At 37.3% G+C, this 21,298-nt stretch overlaps 1 protein-coding gene and 1 long non-coding RNA gene across 9 annotated transcripts in view; one reads left to right on the plus strand and one right to left on the minus strand.

Moving 5' to 3' along the window:
• SLC7A11 (solute carrier family 7 member 11) overlaps positions 1-21,295 on the minus strand; it is a 143,541-nt gene extending 122,246 nt beyond the window's left edge. The window contains exons 1-4 of one of the 6 annotated variants that reach the window (XM_063809006.1): positions 21,099-21,295; positions 20,832-20,914; positions 11,715-11,840; positions 7,104-7,214 (exon numbers count right to left, since the gene is read on the minus strand). The gene's annotated coding sequence lies outside the window, so the exon portion shown is untranslated. The other 5 variants (XM_063809007.1, XM_063809008.1, XM_063809005.1 and 2 more) reach the window with 5 other exon arrangements.
• The window catches only part of LOC104006213 (uncharacterized), a 38,715-nt gene continuing 35,698 nt past the window's right edge, over positions 18,282-21,298 (plus strand). For 2 of the 3 annotated variants that reach the window (XR_001717158.3, XR_679826.4), the window contains exon 1: positions 18,299-18,387. This is a non-coding gene — a long non-coding RNA (uncharacterized LOC104006213). Of the gene's footprint in view, positions 18,388-21,298 lie in introns of all 3 variants that reach the window. The other variant, XR_001717157.3, reaches the window with a different exon arrangement.

The following is a 21,298-nucleotide window of genomic DNA, read 5'->3' on the forward strand; positions in this document are numbered from 1 at the left end:
CTTGAGAACATATTGCATTTATGCCCCCAAATTTTAGTTTATGCTGTAAGCTTAGATCTGGAGAGAAAGGAAGTTCCGTGGAAGTCAAGAAAAGAACTAGGGGAAAGAGTGAGATCGAGATTATGTCTACTGTGCACTTACACCAGGTGCCATTAATTTAGCAAGTTATTAGGCAATCCGAAGGTCACAGCTGTTCCATTACTTCTTGCAGTTCCCATACAGTCAAAAGGATACTGCCCTGTCCTTGCTAGATTAATGAAAACCGACTAAGATCAGAAAAGTAATAAGTTGAAAGAAGATAATTCAGACAGTTCTAAAAGTTACCAGTAGGCCCCGTATTGCCATTTTCCCAGAGAAAGAGGATAACTACTTTCTAGGGGTGCGGGTGCTGGAGCCTGCTCTTGTGGACTCACTAGAGCCTATTAATAAATGTTCAGGAATTTTGTGAGCCAGGTATTACATTGTTGGTCATTTGTAATTGGCCATAGTGGGAGTATGCACAAAACAGAAAGCAGAGAATGCTACAAATCAGGGCCTTTCACTCCCCCTGAGGGCCTATTTATTTACCCAGCACATAACAAAAATATATCATGGTAGAATGTTTACATTTTTGAAAGATGTAAAAATAACTATTTTGTTGAAAAATGTTTACTTTTAGGCAACTGTTTCTCTTTGTCAAAATTCATAAACCTATGTCTTCATTTTTAGAAATGATCTAGAAAACACTTGCAACTCTATTAATGAGAAAGTATTAATTATCTTTAAAGTAATATTTGGGATTAAAAAATAAATTGACCTAATTTTAACCTAGCCCAATCAACCCAATGTCATTTGAAAATATTTGCTTTTCAGTATTTCCAGGGACACAGAGAGTGTTCTTTCCCTAAACCAAACTATTGACCTAAATTTAAAATTAAATTACACACACACACACACACACACACACACACACACACACACGGGTGTGCATGCAGGCACTAAAGAAGGCCACATTGTTCCAATCCAAATACAGTGATTATCATCCACAAAGAAGACACCCCTTGGGGTGTCTGAAATTTACAGGGAAGACAGCTGAGCTCCCAGCAGGCATAACCCATCTGAAGATGTCTTCCTACAAATACCACAGGTACAAAACAATATTGCCTCACTGTTGAAATCTGACTGCCTGCTGCAATGAAAACACAGGCCTCCGTGAACACTGAATTGAGGATAAAGGACAAAATGTTTAAGTTTATTATACTTTTTATACGTGGATGTTTTGGGACAAAATTATAAAGTTTTTTAAACAAAAATATTTTAAAGCATTGAATTGAGTCCAAATATAGAAAGAAATAGGTCATGAATATCACAGTTTAGGTTTATAATTTTTATAAATATTAAAGAATACATATCTTAGGAACATAATGATTTTTATACAATCATTTCTCATATTAATAATTAACTTGATCTCAGTTAATCTGGTATGTCAAGTCAATCTATGCACTGTATCAGGAGAAGACTACAGCCAACAATATTAGATAAATGGAATATACACTTAGTGTATGTTCTATAGGGAGAAAAAGCCTTTATAAAGCTTAAGACTCTTTTTTTGAGACAGAGTCTTGCCCTGTTGCCTGGGCTGGAGTGCAGTGGCACGATCTCAGCTCACTGCAACCTCCGCCTCCTGGGTTCAAACGATTCTCCTGCCTCAGCCTCCTGTAGCTGGGATAACAGGTGACTGCCACCACACCCAGCCAATTTTTTTTTTTTTTTTTGTATTTTTAGTAGAGACGGAGTTTCACTATGTTGGCCAGGCTGGTCTCAAACTCCTGACCTCATGAGTCGCCCGACTTGGCCTCCCAAAGTCCTGGGATTACAGGTGTGAGCCACCGCGCCCAGCCAAGCTTAAGACTCTTGAACGAAATATTAGTAGCAACTTAAAGCAAAATTGTTTTGCTAAGCATAAGCAATGAGAATGCCTGCTCACCAGGAACTCAAATATATTTCAATACACTCATTTTGTTATTTATTTATGGAAATAAATGATGGCATTGAAGATAAAAGTAATTGTGGACAATATATCTCTATTTCAGTTTTCCTTTTAACTATGAATTACTTTTAAACAATGAATATATTTAATTTAACTCAATTTTAGTTTGGTCATGAATGCTAAATATCCATATCTGAAAGTCTGCTCTAATATGTATTCATTTCTTTGCTGTTCCTTAAATACTTGGATTATTCTCCCACCTCAGGGTGCTTGCATCTACTATTTTCTCTGTCTGGAATGTTCTCTCTGACATCAGGGTGGTTTATTCTCTCACTTCCTCTATGCCTTTTCTTAAGTATCACACCGTTAGTGAGTCCTTCCAATGTGAAAGAGCAAATTATGCTTGTTTCCTCCATCCACATTTCATATTTCTCTTATCATTTCTCCACAGCACTTACTACCAACATACACACACACACACACATATACTTTTAAAATTTTATACATACAGACATATACGTATGCTTTTTAAAATTCTATTGTCATAAAAGCAGGATTATTAGCTGTTTTATTCACCACTAAATCTTGAGCACCTAAAATGATGCCCGCAGGTAGTGATAGCTCAGTTAATGAATCTTAACAGGGTCAGAAGGAACTCGAATGTTCTCTGATAGCTTCAGCATTACTTAATGGCAAAATCACAGCCATAACCAGAATTAGTACCAAAAAATTCTTCTGTTTAAATACAGTAAACAAGATTTCTGCACAATCCTGTTATGGAATCTATATAATTGTATCGTTCTATATAAAGAAAAAAGGGTTATTATAGCACCAAAGGAAAGCCATTTACAATTTTATTCCCCGAAGAATGCAAACTGTAAGAGAACAAAAAGCTCTATGACCAAAACTTTACCAAGGTGGAGAAAGTATATAGCTAAATCAACAGAATGTTATAAATATTAAATTTAATTTTATATTAGCAAAGAAATTATGATTTTACAAGTGAAAATTATACACCAATCTATAGCTTGAGACTCCATAATTTAAAGGCAGGTCACCTATACATGTAGCCCACAGTAATCACTGGGAATTTTTGCTTCTCACTGACTTGAACTTCTGAATTGGATAATAAACATCTCTATGAGATAAGAATAATCACGATTACTGGAGCACTCTCTATGTTCCAGGAGCTGTGCTTGCACTGGCCACTGTCCCAAAACAATTCTACAAAGTAGGTATTACTTTCCCATTTTTACAGATTAAAAAAAAGAGAGAGCTACTAGAATTTTTGCGCTGAATTAATATTGAAGTTATCAGAGGGCATTTGGGTACCTTCTGACCTTGTGGTTACATTAATTCTTTTAAGATTTATTAATTGAGAAACCATTACATGCAGACATTGCTTAGGGACTTAGCAATGAATAAAAGAGGTAATGATCCTGATACAAATAAGTGATTTAATAAATAAACAAATGGGTGGAGAAGTGCCAAATATCCTTTACAGAAAAATTCTGAATTATCTATGTAAATATTCTCGCTAAGGATTTGAATCTTAACTCTTATTCATTGATTGTAGACTAAGTGTATTGGCTTATTGATTTGCTTCTAAGGAGTAGAGTGTGGAAAGTGAAGAGAGGAGAAAGAGTAACTTTACAGTGGAGAAACCTGGCAACACTAACTCAGCTAGGTGATCAAGGTCAACATTATTAGTGATGTCATACCAATAACAAGTGCGCTTGACCTGGTGAGATGAGAATGGCATCTCACCTCTGTGATCTTCCTCCTCAAAATACAAAACCCTGGTCTAATTATGAGAAAAGCTTTAGATAAATCCAAATTGAAGGACAGTGTACAAAATACCTGTCCAGTACTCAACACTGCCAAGGTCATCAAAAACAAGGAAAGCCAGAGAAACTGTCACACAGGAAACAAAGGAGATTTGATAGCTAAATGTAGTGTGGTATGCTGGATCAGATCCTTGAACAGAAAAATGGCATTAGGGAATAATTAGGAAAATCTAAATAAAGTATAGAGTTGAGTTAATAATAATGTATGTTAGTTGTAAAAATGCACCATAGTAACATAAAATATTAACAATAGGAGAAACTGGGAAAGGAGTAGACAGGAACTCTCTGTAATATCTAGCAACTTTTCTGTGAATCTAAAACTATTTAAATGCTTTTTAAAAATATATACTTACACACACACACACAGACACACACACACACACATTCAGGCTCTTAAACAAAAATGCAAAGAGGACGTGCTCCCATTTCTGACCAAGCACATTTACTACTCTCCTAACAAAAAAAATTAGGCAAAATGGACCCCAAGATATTCAAACTGGAACCACCATGGAGGATAGTGTTTTACCTTGGATGAGTGAGGATGGCTTTACCGGCTAAGCATAAGAGAGAGACTGTAGAGTATAATTACCTGGATGAAAGATTTGGGGTTTTCTAATTTCAGGGATGGATGGGAGCTTCAAAATCTCAGCTTAACATTAGAACGTCAGGGAAGCTTTCTTTCTTGTGCATGAGAAAAGGCTCATTAAGAATTTCTGTTACTGGAGGTGAAAATCAGAAGGGGTTACTTTGGAGATATTGGAAGTAGTCTACAAAATAGGCCAGCTATGGGAGCAGTAAACCACAGGAAAACAATTGCCAGAGATGCCTTTAGGGTGCAGGGGCAGAAAAGCTTATCTGCTCAGTGGAATGTGATCGAATAATCTGAGGGATTGATTCCTGACTGGGGAGACCAAGGCACCAAAGGCTCTGGTCTCCAAAGTGCCATATGAGCATTGTAGGCCTCAGGTTTAAGAGGTTTTGCTGTTGTAATTAAATATCAAAAAACGTATGAAGAATGTTTGCTAGTTAGAGTATGTTTTTCCCTTTGTGGAACAAGCTAGTGAACTTTTATCCCATCATAATATAAATTTGCAATCTATGTTCCTGAAACCTTGAATGTAAAGATTCATATATAATTCTCAATTTAAGAGAAGCCCAAACATGGAAATGGGTTATGCAAAGCAGTATTATAAAGAGTAAATTCAATTTTTGCCTTGATTATTTTGTGTCTCTTGCCATGTCTACACTGATCAAAAGAAAAAGTGGAATTTTTTTTTTCTTTTTGCTTTCAAAATAAACTTTGTCCTTCTGAAAAAGAGACACACACTTCAGGCAAAATAAAAATATGTACCTTTCTTTTGGGCACTGGCCATTTACTGCTCTTACGTATGATTGCCTTTCTCAGGTGTAATAATTTATTGCCTATTAGTTCACTATTGTGCAGGATCACTTTTCTCCCTTTGGTTGCATGGGTAACTCCATTAGTGGTAATGAACTGTGTCGTGGGTAATCACACCATTAAAACCTATCTACCTTAAACCCCAAAGCTTGAAACCCTCTCAGCTGTCAGTCCGGCAAAGAGAAAAAGAGCAATGACCTGCAAAGGTAGAGACCTGAGAACCTCTGGAGATATTAAGTTTAAGCTTAATAGTGAGTCATTAATAAATAAGATGCAGTATAATTATCAATATGAAGCACATTTAATAATTAATACCTTGCAAACAAAAAAGAAATGAAATACTGAGTGGAATTAGACAGAGGTTATATTCAGTTCCCCTTGACAATCCTGACTTGAAGGAGAATTCACAAACTGTTTAAAATTATGAAAGAGCCATTTCCCCAAAGCTCAAGAAGTGAAGCCACTTAGTAAATAGGATTCTTAACACTCATCTATCTGCGCTCTTACAAACTTTACCCATACTTGACTCTAAATGTACTACTCCTCTCATTTAATTACAACTTTTCATCTTTCAATTAAATATAAAAATGTTTGGTGTATGTGTGTGATTAATAAAAACAAGTGACAAATGTAGCTGAAATATAGCCTCTTTCATCTCTCATTTTTATGACATGGGATTCTTAGAATGGAACTTGCTGGCAGTAACTTCCAGTTTCTACTCACAATCCCAATTTTTGATAACCTATACTTCGTTGAGTAAGGGAAGAGAGCTAACATTTATTGAGCATTCACCAAAATAGATTAATTTTGCAATGGTTACCTTATGTAAGTATCTAAACAAGCCTATGTAATTAAGCTTATTAACCTCAATTTTAGACCAGAAATTTGAGGCTAAGAGAGGCAAAATCACTTTCTCCAAGATTACAAGTAGTAGATTGACAATTTCATTCCTGACCTTTCTGATTCTTAAGCCTGTAGTTTTTCAATTCTGTTCCTAAATATATCTTTAAATAGGGTATGAAAGTCTTCTTGTTGCTTTGCAAATGATCATATCAAAGCAATGATGTGTTTATTTATGTAACACTTCAACCAATCACCCATATTATTTAGCAGTTTGTCAACAGGTGGGAAACCAAGGGATAATAGCATTTCTCAAGTCACTGATTTGAAAGAAAATCCAGCCATTGCCCTGCATTACTGGCCAGTCAAATCTGTGATGAAAGGAAAGAATCAGGCTTTCACCATCATCAGCTCATAAACTTGGCCACGTCATCAGCCTTCCCCACTGCACTAACCCCTTTGCTCTCCTGAGAGGTTGAAAGAGACAGTTCTAATTTCTTTCTATCACTTTCAGCTTAGCATGAGCAATTCTAACCTTCATCATGAAATATCTTCACTTTAGGCTAAATAAAATCAGAGAGGTAACTCGGTATGCTTTAGAGTTCCCAACTGCAATGTGTCCTTTTTTTTTTTTTTAATTCTCTTCTACTAGAAGACCAACTGCTTACCAGGATATGAAATTTTCTTAAGAATGGAATGTTTTTTTAGTCATAATGAAGCCACACCTTTACCATCTACGCTCCCAATGACCCCAATCTCACTTCCTCTACCAAGTGTTTTCCAGCATGCTGTGAACAGTTAGTTGTTCCATACTTTTAAAATTGAATGCCTGAGTTTATGTTTGTATTTCAGATTCTGTTCAAAATACTCCTCAATTCTATTGACATTATTTAAATTTTACAATCAAATTTTACTAAAAAACACATCTTTAAGGTAATAATGATGATAATAATTATAATAAAAATAGAGCAACTGCTGTCATAAACTAGTTTATTACTTAACAAGTTTTAATAATTAATAAGTGTTAGAAAAATGACAGAATGCTTACTATCATTAGTGACTTCTTTCTCACTGAATTGAGCAATACAAGGAAGCCTTAGGTTTCAGAAATTCCCCTTCCTCAAAGGTCAGACAGGCAGGTATCATCATCTACTATGACCTAAAGGAAAATGAAAGAGAAACAAAATTGCCATGGGAAATATGAACTTGGTCTAAACTTGTCAAAAGGAATTCATCTATCCAAACAGAATTAAATTAGGATCCCCTATATATGTAGTCTCTCATAATAACAGCTGCAAAATATCACATTCAGCTAATTTCAGGAAATGCCCTCCCTGCTCTTTGGTATCTACCTGAATTCTAGTCGTCTTTCTTTCAAAGCTTCTATCATTGCATTTTCTCCTGAAGCCATTGTTCTTACTCTGTTCCTTTCTCCATTTTGAGCTCTGTTAAATATAGGATTGTACCACAGAAACAAATATGTAACACAAACTTATTTTACATTGTAAGGCAGATAATGTCATGTGTCATTCTCATCTCTTGCCCAAGAAGCTGAGCCTCTTGAATGCAGAAATGTCTCCTTCCTATATTTCCTCACTGCAACTAGCAATGAGCTAGGCACATGTATTATACTCAATAAGTGCCCATAAACTGACTACTGGGTGAATATTAAATGATCCTCTGATGTTATTGTATGTTTCACTTTGAGCATGTTTCATCATTTGTTATTCTCTTAATGTGTTTTATTTCCTTTTAATTTATGTTCTGATTTATATTTCTGAACCTGATATGCAAATGCTCTTTCCTTTCCTCTTGATCAATCCAAAAGTAACATTTCATTAAAATCCATCCTTAAATCCAGCCTCTTCCAGGAAGTCTCTGTGATACACCTGTGAGTATTGCTTTCCCCTTCCACAGTCGTGATTTCAATGACACTAGTGTGTTCTTAAACATCATTGCCTCACACTATTCTTCAGTGTTTTCTAGCACACTTTTTTTTTTTTTTGAGACAGAGTCTCTTCTTTGGGTATCTTCGTTTATTTATTTATTTATTTTCTTTCTTTAGAGACAAGGTCTCACTCTGTCACCCAGGCTGGAGTACAGTGTCAAGATCATAGGTCACTGCAGGCTTGACCTCTTGGGCTCAAGTGATCCTCTCACCTCTGTCTTCTGAGAGGCTGGGACTCAGTGACTTGGAGAAGGGGTGGGGAAGAGAGAGAGAGAGAGAGAGAGAGAGAGAGAGAAAGAGAGAGAGAGAGAGAGAGAGAGACTGTGTTGTAACAGGCATGCTTTTCAGTTGCCAGCCCAATCCCCTTTCCTTTGTAAGAGTCTCCTCTACCCTTCAGCATCAGCTCTCTTATGGCCCCCCTCAACTCTTTATCTCTTAGTTTCTCAATTTACAATTAATTTGATGAGAATAATAAATTATTTCCTGGCCAGTAAAGGAACTGAATGAGGCAAACATCATTAGAGCTTAATTTAACAAATTAGTGTTCAACTGTGTTGACCCTAAGCAACGATGAGTCCCGGGCATAATAACATGCTGTGTGAATTCTGATGGTGTCTCTCTGTGACTCACAGTCATCACTGCTTCTTGTTGCTCTAGTTGAATCTGTTCTTTACTGGCACCCCTTCCAGTTCCTCATAGGCCTGTGGTGCTTAATGTTTTCCACAGCACTGAAGTAAGTTGGAAAAGTCAGTGACATTTCCACAAAGCTTTATGAATAATCGAAAGGGCGAGTCTCACGTCCATGTCTCTTGATTCTATGCATGCTGTTTTCCATGTCCCTTAATCCTGTCCCTTCTTGTTCCTTTGCTTCCTCCTGTTGCTCTGTTAAGACTCCCCTGAGACACCTTCTTTTGCAGAAAGTCTTTGCTGACCTCCCAGGCTAGCTTTGCTCTTCTGTCTCTCTGCCTCTGTGTCCTGTGCATCCATCATGGTACTCACTACCTCGGTAATTGCCTGTTTACTTGTCTATCTTTCAAAGCATTCTGTCACCCACATTGAGAGTTCTCTCTAAGTGTATACTTAGAGATGTTTTTAACATCTGTGTCTCTGCTAGAAAGCATTAGGGTGCCTGATAATATAAATTTGAATGAATGAATGGATGAATGAAAATTTGAAGGAAGGCATGAATGAATACCTGTATTCATGAACAGCTATCTCCCTTTGTCTCACAGTCTAGGCTCCTTAGCCTGGTCCCCAGATTTGCCCCCTTCTTCCTTTTCATCTTCATCTCCTGTAACTTTTCTCAAGTTGCCCTGGTTATTAAAGTAGTCCAGTCATCCAGGACTTAACCTTTCTCACTTAAGCCTTGTAATCTTACACCACAAGTCCTGCCCTGGTCATTCTAGTTAAAATGTTTTCTGTTTTGTATGCAGTGGAAATCAAGGTTAGGCTTAAATGTTGCTGCCTCTATGTTCCCTCAGCATTTTGATCATAACACTAATTTAGCACAGATTACATTGTATCCTGGCTGGTGATCTATCTATCTTTCCTGCCACACTGAACCCTTTCTTTAATGACCAAGAGCCATTTGCTTTATCTTTGTACCTTCAAGGAGATTAAATAATTTGCTTAAGATCGTAAAACTGGCCAAAAAAAAAAAAAAAAAAAAAAGCAGGCAAACCCAGGTATTTTGCCTCCAAATCCAGTACTCTAAAAATATTTCTTCTGAACATCTCTTTCTCTTTCACACTGGCTTAAGAATTTTATTACTTTTACTCATATACAAATACACACATACATACACATATATTTTTCTTTGTATCTTCTTTTCAAATACATGTCTCATAAAACTCTGGAAACAAATAAATGTAGTTGGTAAATGCAGAGACCCTTATTAGGGAAAATTCTGAATGGAAAACCAGGTACCAGCATATATTCCCAAAGTTACGCAAACTTCTGTCGTAGTATTTACCATGATTAGGCAGCCTCTTTTGCTGTTATTTCCTACTCCTAAATAGTTTAAGTTCTGATGAACGAGATAAAGACTAATGAAGGCCGAATAAATTGCTTTAATATTCCTACATTTGAAAAAAATCTTTTGAAAATTCCTATATGAAAACCAATTTTGGAGGAGAAACTGCCTGTCAAGCTATAATGAAGCCCAACCGCAACTGGTCAATCTCTGGTATATTTCTAGGCTGTGTCTCCAGACCTCTTTCACATTTGCTGACAGCAGTTCAAATACTCAACAGAGTGCCCTGGGGGCAGGAGTAAGGGAGGGAGGACTTATTTTAAGTAGGCCAAGTCGGCTTGAAATAAGAGCAGTCTGATCATAGGTCTTGGAATTTGGGGCTTTCTGAACTGTAATCCTAGCTCAGACACTGATCCCTCCTGTGACCTAGGATAAATTACTCAACCTTTTTGCCTTGGTTTCCAGATCCCCTAAATAGGGATAATAATCCTGACCTCAGAAGGCTAGCATATGAATTAAACATCTGCAAGACCTGATCTTAATGACAGGCAAATGAAGCATCTCATTCTTGCAATATAATAACTCTTTCAAATCAATTTAACAAGAACTATTTCTGCTAAAGAAGCAAAAGGTGGCTGATTCTGGTATCTAACCAGTCTGAAATTGTTGATGCAGCCTCAAAAGGAAATCAGACTCATAAATGAAAAAAACTTGAGGCTGAAAACAAAACATTAACAAAATGTTGATTTTACCCCAAACCACCATGCCTGGTTGGTTCTTTTGCTGTAACAAGACAGCTTTTGAGTTTGGCCTTCCTGAGCATTGGGACAGTAGTTAGATTTCCTGAGCACTGCTCTCCCAAGGTAAGCCTTATCAGTATATTTCTGTTGTTTATTTCAATAGTTTGAAGATATATTTAGTTGGAGAAAGATTCAAACTATGATCACTAACAGTTCAAGGACAAGACTTTTTGATAACTGGAAGTTCTATCAAAAGTGATATTTTATACAAAAATTATCTGGGCATGGTGGTGTGTGCCTGTATTCCCAGCACTTTCAAAAGCCTAGGTGGGCAGATCACTTGAGCCCAGGAATTCGAGACCAGCCTGGGCAACATAATGAGACTGTGTCTCTGAAAAAAAAAATTAGCCAGGTGTGGTGACATGCACCTATAGTCCCAGCTACGCAGGAGGCTGAAGTGGGAGGATAGCTTAAGCCTGGGAAGTTGAGGCCACAGTGGGCCATGATCGCACCACTGCACTCCAACCTGGGTTGAAAGCAAGACTCTGTTTTGAAAAAACAAAATATATATATATAGAAAAGTAAGATTCTGTTATTTTAGCAATACAATTAAATATGTATAGATTAAAGTTACTTTTAGAATAAGTGAGGAATGTGTTCAAGAACATCATATATAATTCCAAATTCATGAAGATTAAGATTAATATTTCCAAAGGAAAAAAATGTGAAAGAGGAAATGCATTCTTGGAAAGGTTGACTCCAAAACCAGCAAAATGTATCCTTATATTCCTGCTGCTTTTTCTTTTCTTAGCATTATATCTGTCTCATGAAACACAGAGTTGGCCGGGTGTGGTGGCTCATGCCTGTAATCCTAGCACTTTGGGAGGCCAAGGTGGGCAGACTGACTGAGCTCAGGAGTTTGAGACCAGCCTGGGCAACACGGTGAAACCCCGTCTCTACTAAAATACAAAAAAATTAGCCAGGCGTGGTGGCGTGTACCTGTAGTCCCAGCTACTTGGGAGGCTGAGGCAGGAGAATTGCTTGAACCCAAGAGGCGGAGGTTGCAGTGAGCTGAGATCATGCCACTGCACTCCAGCCAGATCGACAAAAAAACCCCAGTCTGTCCTAAATTAACAATAAAATAGAACATGGTCAGTATTTGTCTTTGAATTAGTATCTATTCTGTGTAACAAACTACCCCAGAACTTAGTGGCTTAAAACAATAATATTTACTATCTCACATATCTGTTGGTCAGAAATCTGGGCATGGCATAACTGGGTCCTCTGGCCCAGGGTCTTGCACAGTCATGATGCAATCAAGGTGTTAAAGAAGTTGCAATCATCTCAAACCTCAAATGGGGGTCAGCTTTCCCACTCACTTGGAACTTGGTTGCTGGCAGGATACGGTTCTTCATAGGCTGTTAGACTGGGCCTCAGTTTCTCACCAGCTATTGGCCTGAGGCCACTCTCAGCTCCTTGCCACATGGGTCTTTCCATAGGGCAGCCCATAACGTAGCAACTCATCTTATCAAAACACACAAGCAAAAAGTGCTGAAGAGAGAGAGAGAGATGGAATATGCCAACAAGGCTGAAGTCGGTCTCTTGTAAATTAATATCAGACGCGACATCCCATCCCATTTGCCATAGTCTATTGATAGAAGTGAGTTGCTAGCTCCAGCTCACACTCAAGGGAAGGAGATTACACAAGGCTATAAATACCAGAAGGCGGAGGTGATCATTGGCGGCCATCTTAAAAGGCTACCTATGGCTGACTTCTGCATACTGTATACTACACCTAACTTCCTTTCCAACATTCCTGAGAGTCAAGAGTGTTTTTTAGTATTAGCATATGCTTTATTTCCCAGTAAATACTTGTATGACATCGCTATAAGATGTTTAAAAACTCTTAAAGATAACAGTATATGTTAAAAAAAAAAGGACAAGAGTTAAGCAAATCATTCAGAGATGTGTCACTAACGGTCTAGGGGGTCTGTGTAAAGGATAAGGCAGCATTATCCTGTGACAAGAGCAATGACTTGTTTTATAATTCCTTCAGACTGATTCCATGGCTCTCACATAATGCAATTCTTAAAAATTCGGGGGAAAAAAGCTTAGATTTATTTTAAAGCATTAGTTCATGCCCATAAAGTGAGATTTTTACTAACGTGCTATGTCACATTATCTCAAGCTTATGTAAAATATGACCACATTCTATGTCTCTGTCACTATGTAAATAGTGGCTATGTGAATGCTTGTAAAAATAAGGCTTATATTCCATATATGTCATTGTGTGAAATGTTTTTGAAATTTAATCCATTAGCTCATTCGGACCATGGTGTTAATTCAAAGTCATATGCTTGATATTCATGTAAGTTTTCTAGTTTTGCAACAGAAAACATTGTTGCTAAAATTCTTATCCTCCTCTAGGTTGGTTTCACATATATATATATATATACACACACACACACACACACACACACACATATGTATATATACCTAAACACGTACATATTTGTACAACATATGTATATTTGTGGGCATATAAAGATTGTGGATAGATGAGGAGAATTTATCACCACCCTTATGAAAACAACTCAAGGTACATTACCTTCAAAAAGGGGGTCAACATCATGATTTATATATTCCTCCTCAACAGTCATCATTTGTTTGCAAAGAAAGTGGTTATCTGAGAATACCCATTCTACTTTTTTTCTGATATTGGTGAATATGAATTTGATTAGAAATGCTACTTTTAATATGTTTGCTTAGAGTCCTGTTACAGTTGTGACAGATACTTTTACTTGCCAGTAAATTCTTTTTTTAAAAAATTTTTCCTTCACTCTGAAATGTTTTATACTTGTTATTTCCAAATTTATGGCTATGTAGATTGCTTTCAGCTTAGTGATCTGAGATAAGATGTATTACAAAAATGTATTTCCATTTCTGCGTCATCAAAGAGAGAAAATGGAGAAAAATAGAAAGTTCATTTTTTTCTCCAAATTTTGTGTCTATGATTAATGAGCTGCTGACTTTGTGGAGAAGGATTCCCCTCTCCACAAGGGTTTCAAAGCATTGTTTGTGCATCCAAAAAGCAGAAGCTCACTCTGAATCCAAAGTTTCAGCTGTTTGAACTCAATACAACTCATAGTGTGTTGAGGAACAGTAACTAGAAAAAAGAGAAATTAAGCTAACCATTTCTCTCTCCTTTTCACTTGTCAGACTACATCTGTTTAGCCTTGACATTAAATTTCAAATGGGGTATTGCTACATTAAAATGCCTGTGGTCAAAACCCAACGGGAAACAAAGTGTTGTAAAAGATAGCTGAAGAATCTGTAGATGTATTCATTTGCTAGGGCTGCCATAACTAAGTTCCATCACAAACCGGCTCGCTTAAACAACAGAAATGTTTTTTCTCACAGTTCTGGAGGCTAGCTATCTGAAATCAAGATGTTGACAAGATTGGTTCCTTCTGAAGGCTGTGAGGGGAGGGTCTTTTGTCTGTTCCAGGCCTGTCTCCTAGGCTTGTAGATGGTGTCCTCCCTGCAATTTCATATCACCTTCCCTATATGCATGTTTCTGTGTTGAAATTCCCCCTTTTTATAAGGAAATGTGTCACGCAGGATTAAATTCCACCTTATAACCTTACTTGAGCTTGATTACCTCTGTAAACACCCTATCACCAAGTAAGGTCACATTCTAAGGTACTCAGGTGTGAAGTCTTCAACACGTAAATTTTTAGGGGAAACAATTCAGTCCATAACATTGTCTTATTCCATTCAGTCTAACATAACAAAATATCACAGACTGGGTGTTTTATTCCTCACGCTCCTGGAGTCTTAAAAGACCAGGACCAAAGTGCCACTAGATCTGGTGTCTGGCGAGGGTCCTCTTCATAGATGGCTGTCTTTTCACTGTGTCCTCACATGGCAGAAGAAACAAGATACTTCTCTGGGGTCTCTTTTATAAAGGCACTAATTCCATTCATGTAGAAATGTTTTACAGGGTATATAATAACGATTTTCAAATTTCTGAAAGACTGTGCTGAAAAAGAGGGATGAGATTTTTCTGGGCTGCTCTAAAAGACAAAACTAAAATGAATATATAAAATTAGGGAAGTAAAAACTGTCATTAATATAAACAATACATTATTTGAGAACTTGTATATTTCATAAGAAAGGCTTTGGATTTTGCAGTCATTGAGAAAATAGTATAAAATCACATCACCAATAATTGCTAGCAGATGAGGACTTACGTTTTTGCCTTCTCTCAGTCTTGGCTATTCCCTTTTAGTAAAATGGGGGTAATAACAGTTTTCATATGATTGCTGTGAAAGCTATATGAGATTATGTATATTTGACATCTAGCACTGTGCTCAGCCCAGATTACAACCTTAGAGAAGATTATTAATATTACTATTACTATTTTGAGTTTTCTAATTATTCTGAAGTAAAGAGACTATTTCAAAGAATTAAAATACTGGGTAGAGGGCCACTTTTCACAGATATTACAGCAATTCTTAAATTGTTTGGAGGTCAAATAAAGGATTTTTAAAAGTGACTTATACATTAATATTTTATGGTTCTAGAAGTAGATGAGAAGCTGAAAGTAGATTGAGTAGCCTAGGTTTTATATCTTCCCCAAACCCCCACCCTCACTAGACAAAAACTAGAGTTTCTATTGCTTACTTTGGTTGTATCATTCCTCAACTACTTAATTTCATAACTTGTAGCAATATTTCCCCTGTCATTGTTTGATTAATGTTCAAAAATGCCTGTACAAACACCAACATCAATTTTAATATAATCTTCAATGTCAAATATTATCACAAAAACAGCACTGAATATTCAACTGTTGCAGCTCCTTGAAACTGAATGAATGCCCCTAAATACAAATCTGTTGTGGGTTTATTGGAATAAGTACAAATTAATCTCTTCCTCATAAAAGGAAATACAGAGGATCCATCATCCATCCATTCGTTAATTCCTAAGTCATCAAGGTACACCCTGTTGTGTGTCCTGAGACTGCTAGGCATTTGCTTAGCAGTCTCAGGGCACACAACACGGTATACATCAGGGAAAGTGCCATCTTGCAGGAGTTTTCAGTTTAGTGGAGAAAACATCCGGGTAGACATTTGTTTATTAAAGTGTTACTGCAGGTGATACGGTTTGGCTGTGTCCCCACCCAAGTCTCATCTCAAATTGTAATCCCCATGTGTTGGAGGAAGGACCTGGTGGGAGGTGATTGGATCACAAGGGCGGACTTCCCCCTTGCTATTCTCATGTTAGTAAGTGAGTTCTCGGGAAATACGGTTGTTTGAAAGTGTGTGGCACTTCCACATTTGCTCTCTCTCTCCTGCTCTGCCGTGGTAAGACGGACTTACTTCCTCTTTGCCTTCTGCCATGATTTTAAGTTTCCCGAGGCCTCTTAGTCATGCCTCTTGTTAAGCCTATGGAACTGAGTCGATTAAGCCTCTTTTCTTCATAAATTACCCAGTCTCAGGTAGTTCTTTACAGCAGTGTAAAAATGTACTAGTACAGCAGGTTACTAAAATGGGCACTTAGCCACAACTTTGATGGTCAGGAAGGGCTTGGCAGAAGAAGTGTTGCTAAGCTTAGACTATAATGGTTAGTAGGAGTTCACAGGTAAAAAGGAGGAGGAAAGAGTGCTCTGGAAAATAGAAAACTATATGTGAATGTTCAAGAAAGAATATGCATCAAAGAAGGAATTAACCTGGGGTGAGAAGGAACACGATGTGGTGGAAAACTGCATGAGCCCAGAGTCAGGAGACCTTCTGTAGCCATTAAGTAGTGATGCCCCTTTCCCATCCGTGAATGCAGGATGCACTGTATAACGCTAAGAATGCTAGCCAGCTTTAGTGTTCATATACTATGTAAGATCTCTTATGCAAATTTTTAAAATGATCACACTCTTATAATGAGATATGAAAAATAGATTGGGGATGACTAGATGTTGAGCTGCTAAAAGCCAAATCTATTTTTTTCTCATCTTTGCAATAACTCAAAGTGCCTAGCATGGTGAAATTATGTAAAATTGAACCAAGATATGCTTCTCTATACAGAAGGAATTTAACATGGAGTCACTCCACAAGTACTGGTTTTTCCAAAGGAGAAATGAATAAGAATGGACTCGTTCTGTTAAGAGGAAAGCTCAATCTCCCATGGTGCAGAATGAAGCTCTCTGTGAAGTGCTCTGCAGAGTACTCAAACCGGAAGCCAGATCACGGAGGCCTGGCGTACCTGCAGCAGTGGCTCTCAAACTATTTTACCCCAAAATAAACTTGGTGATTTGTTTAGAATACAAGTTCCCTTGTTTTAGCTTCCTTCAGTCTAATTGTGTTGCCCCAGGCAGAAGTGCATGAGTCAGATGTACACTCAAGTTTCATTGCCAGAACCAAGTCCTTGCCCCTGACGTTGGATCTTTCCTGTGTTTTCAACCTTTCGTCTCACTTTAAACCCTACCTCAATCCTTGCTTCAACCACGTGGAAGTGGCTCAAACATACCAGTTTATTCATGCCTCCATGCCTTTGTTATCAGCCCTCCCTCTATTTTAAAATGCTTTTGCCCTTAAAATGCAGTGTTCTGTTTCCCAGGTAACTGCCCACACATATTTCAAGACTCATCTATTTTAAATTTCTTCTCTGCCTTTCTTGTTTAGACTTGACCGCTCACTCCTTAGTGTCTTTACTTTAACCCTGACCTGTGATGTAATCTATAAAACATTTCTCCACTTATTTTTTATACATTTCTTTCTTCTCTATTACAGTATTTGATACGATAAGCACTTAATAAATGTTTGCTAAATGGATAAATGCATGAATGTATGAATGAATGAGATACCTTCTAAAACAGTGCTTAAAGCATGGATTCTGCAGTTAGACTGCCTGGTTTCAAATCCTTTCTCTATCACTTACCAGGTGTGTGAATTTAGGAAAGTTACTTTAAGCCTCTGTCTCAGTTTCTCAATTATAAATGGGAATGATAATATAGTATCTGCCTCATGTAGCTGTTAAGAGGTTTTAAATAAACTAATATTTGTAAAGCTCTAAAGCATTTAAAAGAATGTCTGGAACATAGTGTTATCAGCGTTTATAAAATAAACGAATATACTACAGCAGAGATGATGAATGTTTAAATTTATATCTAGAAACAGAGATTGAGAGCAGAGACAAATCCACAAGATGTAAGAAGAAAAAAGTGATGGGCTTGATGATTGAGGAAGAAAAAGGACTGGGATGAAGTCTTGGGATTCTAATGGTCACTGGAAGGGGTCGGCAAGCTTCTTCCATTAATTCATTACCTTTAATTATTTGATCATAGGAAAGGAGAGTCTGGCCTTGTGGAAAAACACACAATCAGTTTCATTAGAAAAGAGAGAGTTAGATGTTTTTAAAACAGCAACAACAATATGCCCTGAATAGTAGAGAAACAAAAGAGCGATTGATCTACAAAGGCAAGACCCAGATTGAGACCACAGTGAACCCTGCAAAACAGAGGAGCCCCTGGGTGGGAGGGGATATAACTGGAACTCTGGGAATGTAACGTGCATGGTGTGCTTGTCTGACAGACAGGGCAGCTGAGGGGAATAAGTCTCTGCAGCGTTGTAGTGAAGAGAGAATACGGGACAACTGCAGGACCACAGCTCAGCCAAGAGTAAGTGTAAATTTAAACATATTTCTTGATTTCTCTAAAGTCTCTCTTTTCTGTTAAATACAAATAATAATGCATGCTTCATTCAGCAAGTTATTGTGAGGACTAGATGAGACAGTATTGAAGTTACTATGTAACAGTAAATAAGGTACAGATAATCCTCAGTACAAGCACAATAGTGTGGGACTGCAAAGATGATTGTGCAAAGCAATCTTAATAATCAATGAGAAAACTAATGATTGGGCCTTGGCCTTTAAAAAGTTTTGTCAAAACATCAAAATCGTTCTTGCTGTCATTGACAAAGGTACAAGCAAATAAAAATAGTAAAACTAATACCTAGTACAATATAACTTAAAACATGAGAAATGTTTAAAACTAAAGTTACTTTTCATAAAAACTTATCAAAAGTAGTTTAAACCATGCTTGTCTCCTTGTCATGTAACTAACAATGTGGAGCACCATCTTTCTTTACGCACTGGGGAATTATCATACGCTTTTCTAAGTTCGGATCGGCTTCCCGCATTGTATTCTTCGTTCTTTCAGTGTCTTGAAACACCTCCAAGAGTTTTTTCTAATGTGAAAATTTTCTGCCAGCATTACTTCCTCTAGGACATCTTCATTCTGTTCATCACAACTACCTTTCTCATTTATGTTAAGTTCTCTTTTAGTACATTTCTCTGGCCTCATACCTAGAAACTGAAATGACAGCAATGTCAATATTCCATAGTCAGCTGTTTTCTTATCGGATCTAATTTCACATCCAGCATTATTGCTTTCCATTTCTTGGCTGCACTTTCATCTGTTGCACAATTCCTTCTTTTAATCATCCGTTTTGTAAAATGTCATGTGAGTTTATCATGGGAAGAAATGGAGGCAACACAATTACATGCTTTGCTGGGTGGTAACTGAGTAACAGATGTGCAGTAGCCATACTGAGGTGATCCGTCACTCATCATGATGTGCATCTGATATTTATGTAGTGATTTCTGAACTGAAGTGCTATCAGTGAGGTTAGAACTTCATGAAATTGCAGTTAATATACCATAGTTAATGAAACGTGAACCATGTTATTGAGGGACTGGTGTTACTTAACTAAACCATGGTAACTGAAATGGATACATATGAATTAGAAAATTGAGAGCTGCCAGTATTTTTAATTTCACCCTTTCAATGTTCTTAATTTCTTTTTAATCAGTAAGACTTACGTCTTTATGCACACCATTGTGATGAGGATCCCCAGGTTTTGATGGTTAAGCTGCAATTTGAGTAAGAGGTTCAAAATTAGGCTTAGTTCCTAACCCCACTCTCTGCGTGATCCTCTTTCCCACACCATTCCAAACATGTCAGTGTGGCACACACCCAGGCTGAGAACCACTGCTCTAAAGCCTTCCACATAATTGAAAGTTTAGTCACTCTAGCTTTGAATTTTTCTGCTTAAAAAAAAATTATTAAGCTGTTAATTTAGAATTTTTGTGTCTTTGCTTTTAATTATTTCTTCTTATTTTGTTTTTGCTTATTTCATTTCCATTTGCTCATTTCATTGTAAAGAAATGGCTCTAAGAAAAATTTAAATTACCTTTGACTTTTCAGGGTGTGCCCCTAGATCTCACTTCACCCCTTTTCCCTCTTTTCATCTCAAGAAACAAAATTAAGAATAAAAGGGGAGATAGTGTGAGTGAGAAAGAACAGAAATCTAGCCCCATGTAAATTAAAATGTTAAAAATAAAAAAAATCACATATTTTAAAAGGATTTTTCCATTAAACATAGGAATTAAATAAGAATTTATGTTAGAGAACTAGGTTTGGGGAGACAAAAGCTTTCATGAAAATGTTTATTTTAGGTTTTTTTTAATATCAAGTATTGTGAATATTTTAAATACAAAATAATAGGGAAATGGCAGAAAAAATATAGTAACTAGGTGGAGTATTGCATAAATTTAGCGAATGTAAATGTTAGTTTTAAATACATTGTAGCAAGAAGAAAAAATGCAAAAGACACAATGTGAAGTGAAAAAAGTGGGAAACAGAATACTTTCCATGTAAGACAACAATGCAAGGGAGTTGATGCTTCTGCCCCTTTCCTCACAGCAGGAATGTCATTGCTCTCTCCCTCCCAGCCCTTCTCCCTCCCAGCACAAGGAACAAGATGATGCTTGGCCAATTCCTTAGAGTTACTGCTCAGAAGAAACACTGCAATGAGAAATAGTAACTGGCATGGCAAGGTCCTGTTATCTTCAGGTTCCTGCTATTAATAGAATCAAAATAGTAGACAAAACCCATCCTGATTCTTAACATAAGTTTAATAGTATGCTCCACTCTGAATTTCTAAGCCTACCCCCAACCACATCCCAAATGGTGTACCACTGTGGCCCACTGCCAGAAATAATATAATAATATTCCTCACAGCGGATCAGAGTTATACCCAGAGGAATAGAAGGTCGATCTACCTGGAATTCCTTCTCCTCTTGTTGTGAAGCAAGTTTACTGTGCGCTGGTCACCAACTTGTCTGAGTCCAGTGAGAGAAAACACCTGTGCATACAACAAGCTGCGTGAAGAGACTTTTTACTACTTACAGATAGGCAGCAAGACGACAGAAGCCCGTGACACATTGTAAGCCAGTCTGCAAGGCTCAAGAAATTTGCCCAGGATAGATGGAGTGTCCTCCATGCATACCCCACTTGTATCAGCTGAGGGACCCCAGAAAGCCTCTCACCCTTGGTTTTATGCCGTGGGGCAATGAGATTTGCTGGGCTAAAACATTGAAGGTTATCTTATTTCAGTAAAGCGGGGTCCCAGAACAGAGCTCAGGCTGTTCCAGCCAGCCCTCCTTATCTCAGAATGTTGCATTCCCAGAACATTCTACAGCTGTTCTTGAGAACTAGAAATGAGAAAAGGGAGGACAATAGGGCTGGT

Source organism: Pan troglodytes, chromosome 3 (assembly GCF_028858775.2).
Source record: "Pan troglodytes isolate AG18354 chromosome 3, NHGRI_mPanTro3-v2.0_pri, whole genome shotgun sequence".
NCBI classification, from domain to species: domain Eukaryota; kingdom Metazoa; phylum Chordata; class Mammalia; order Primates; family Hominidae; genus Pan; species Pan troglodytes.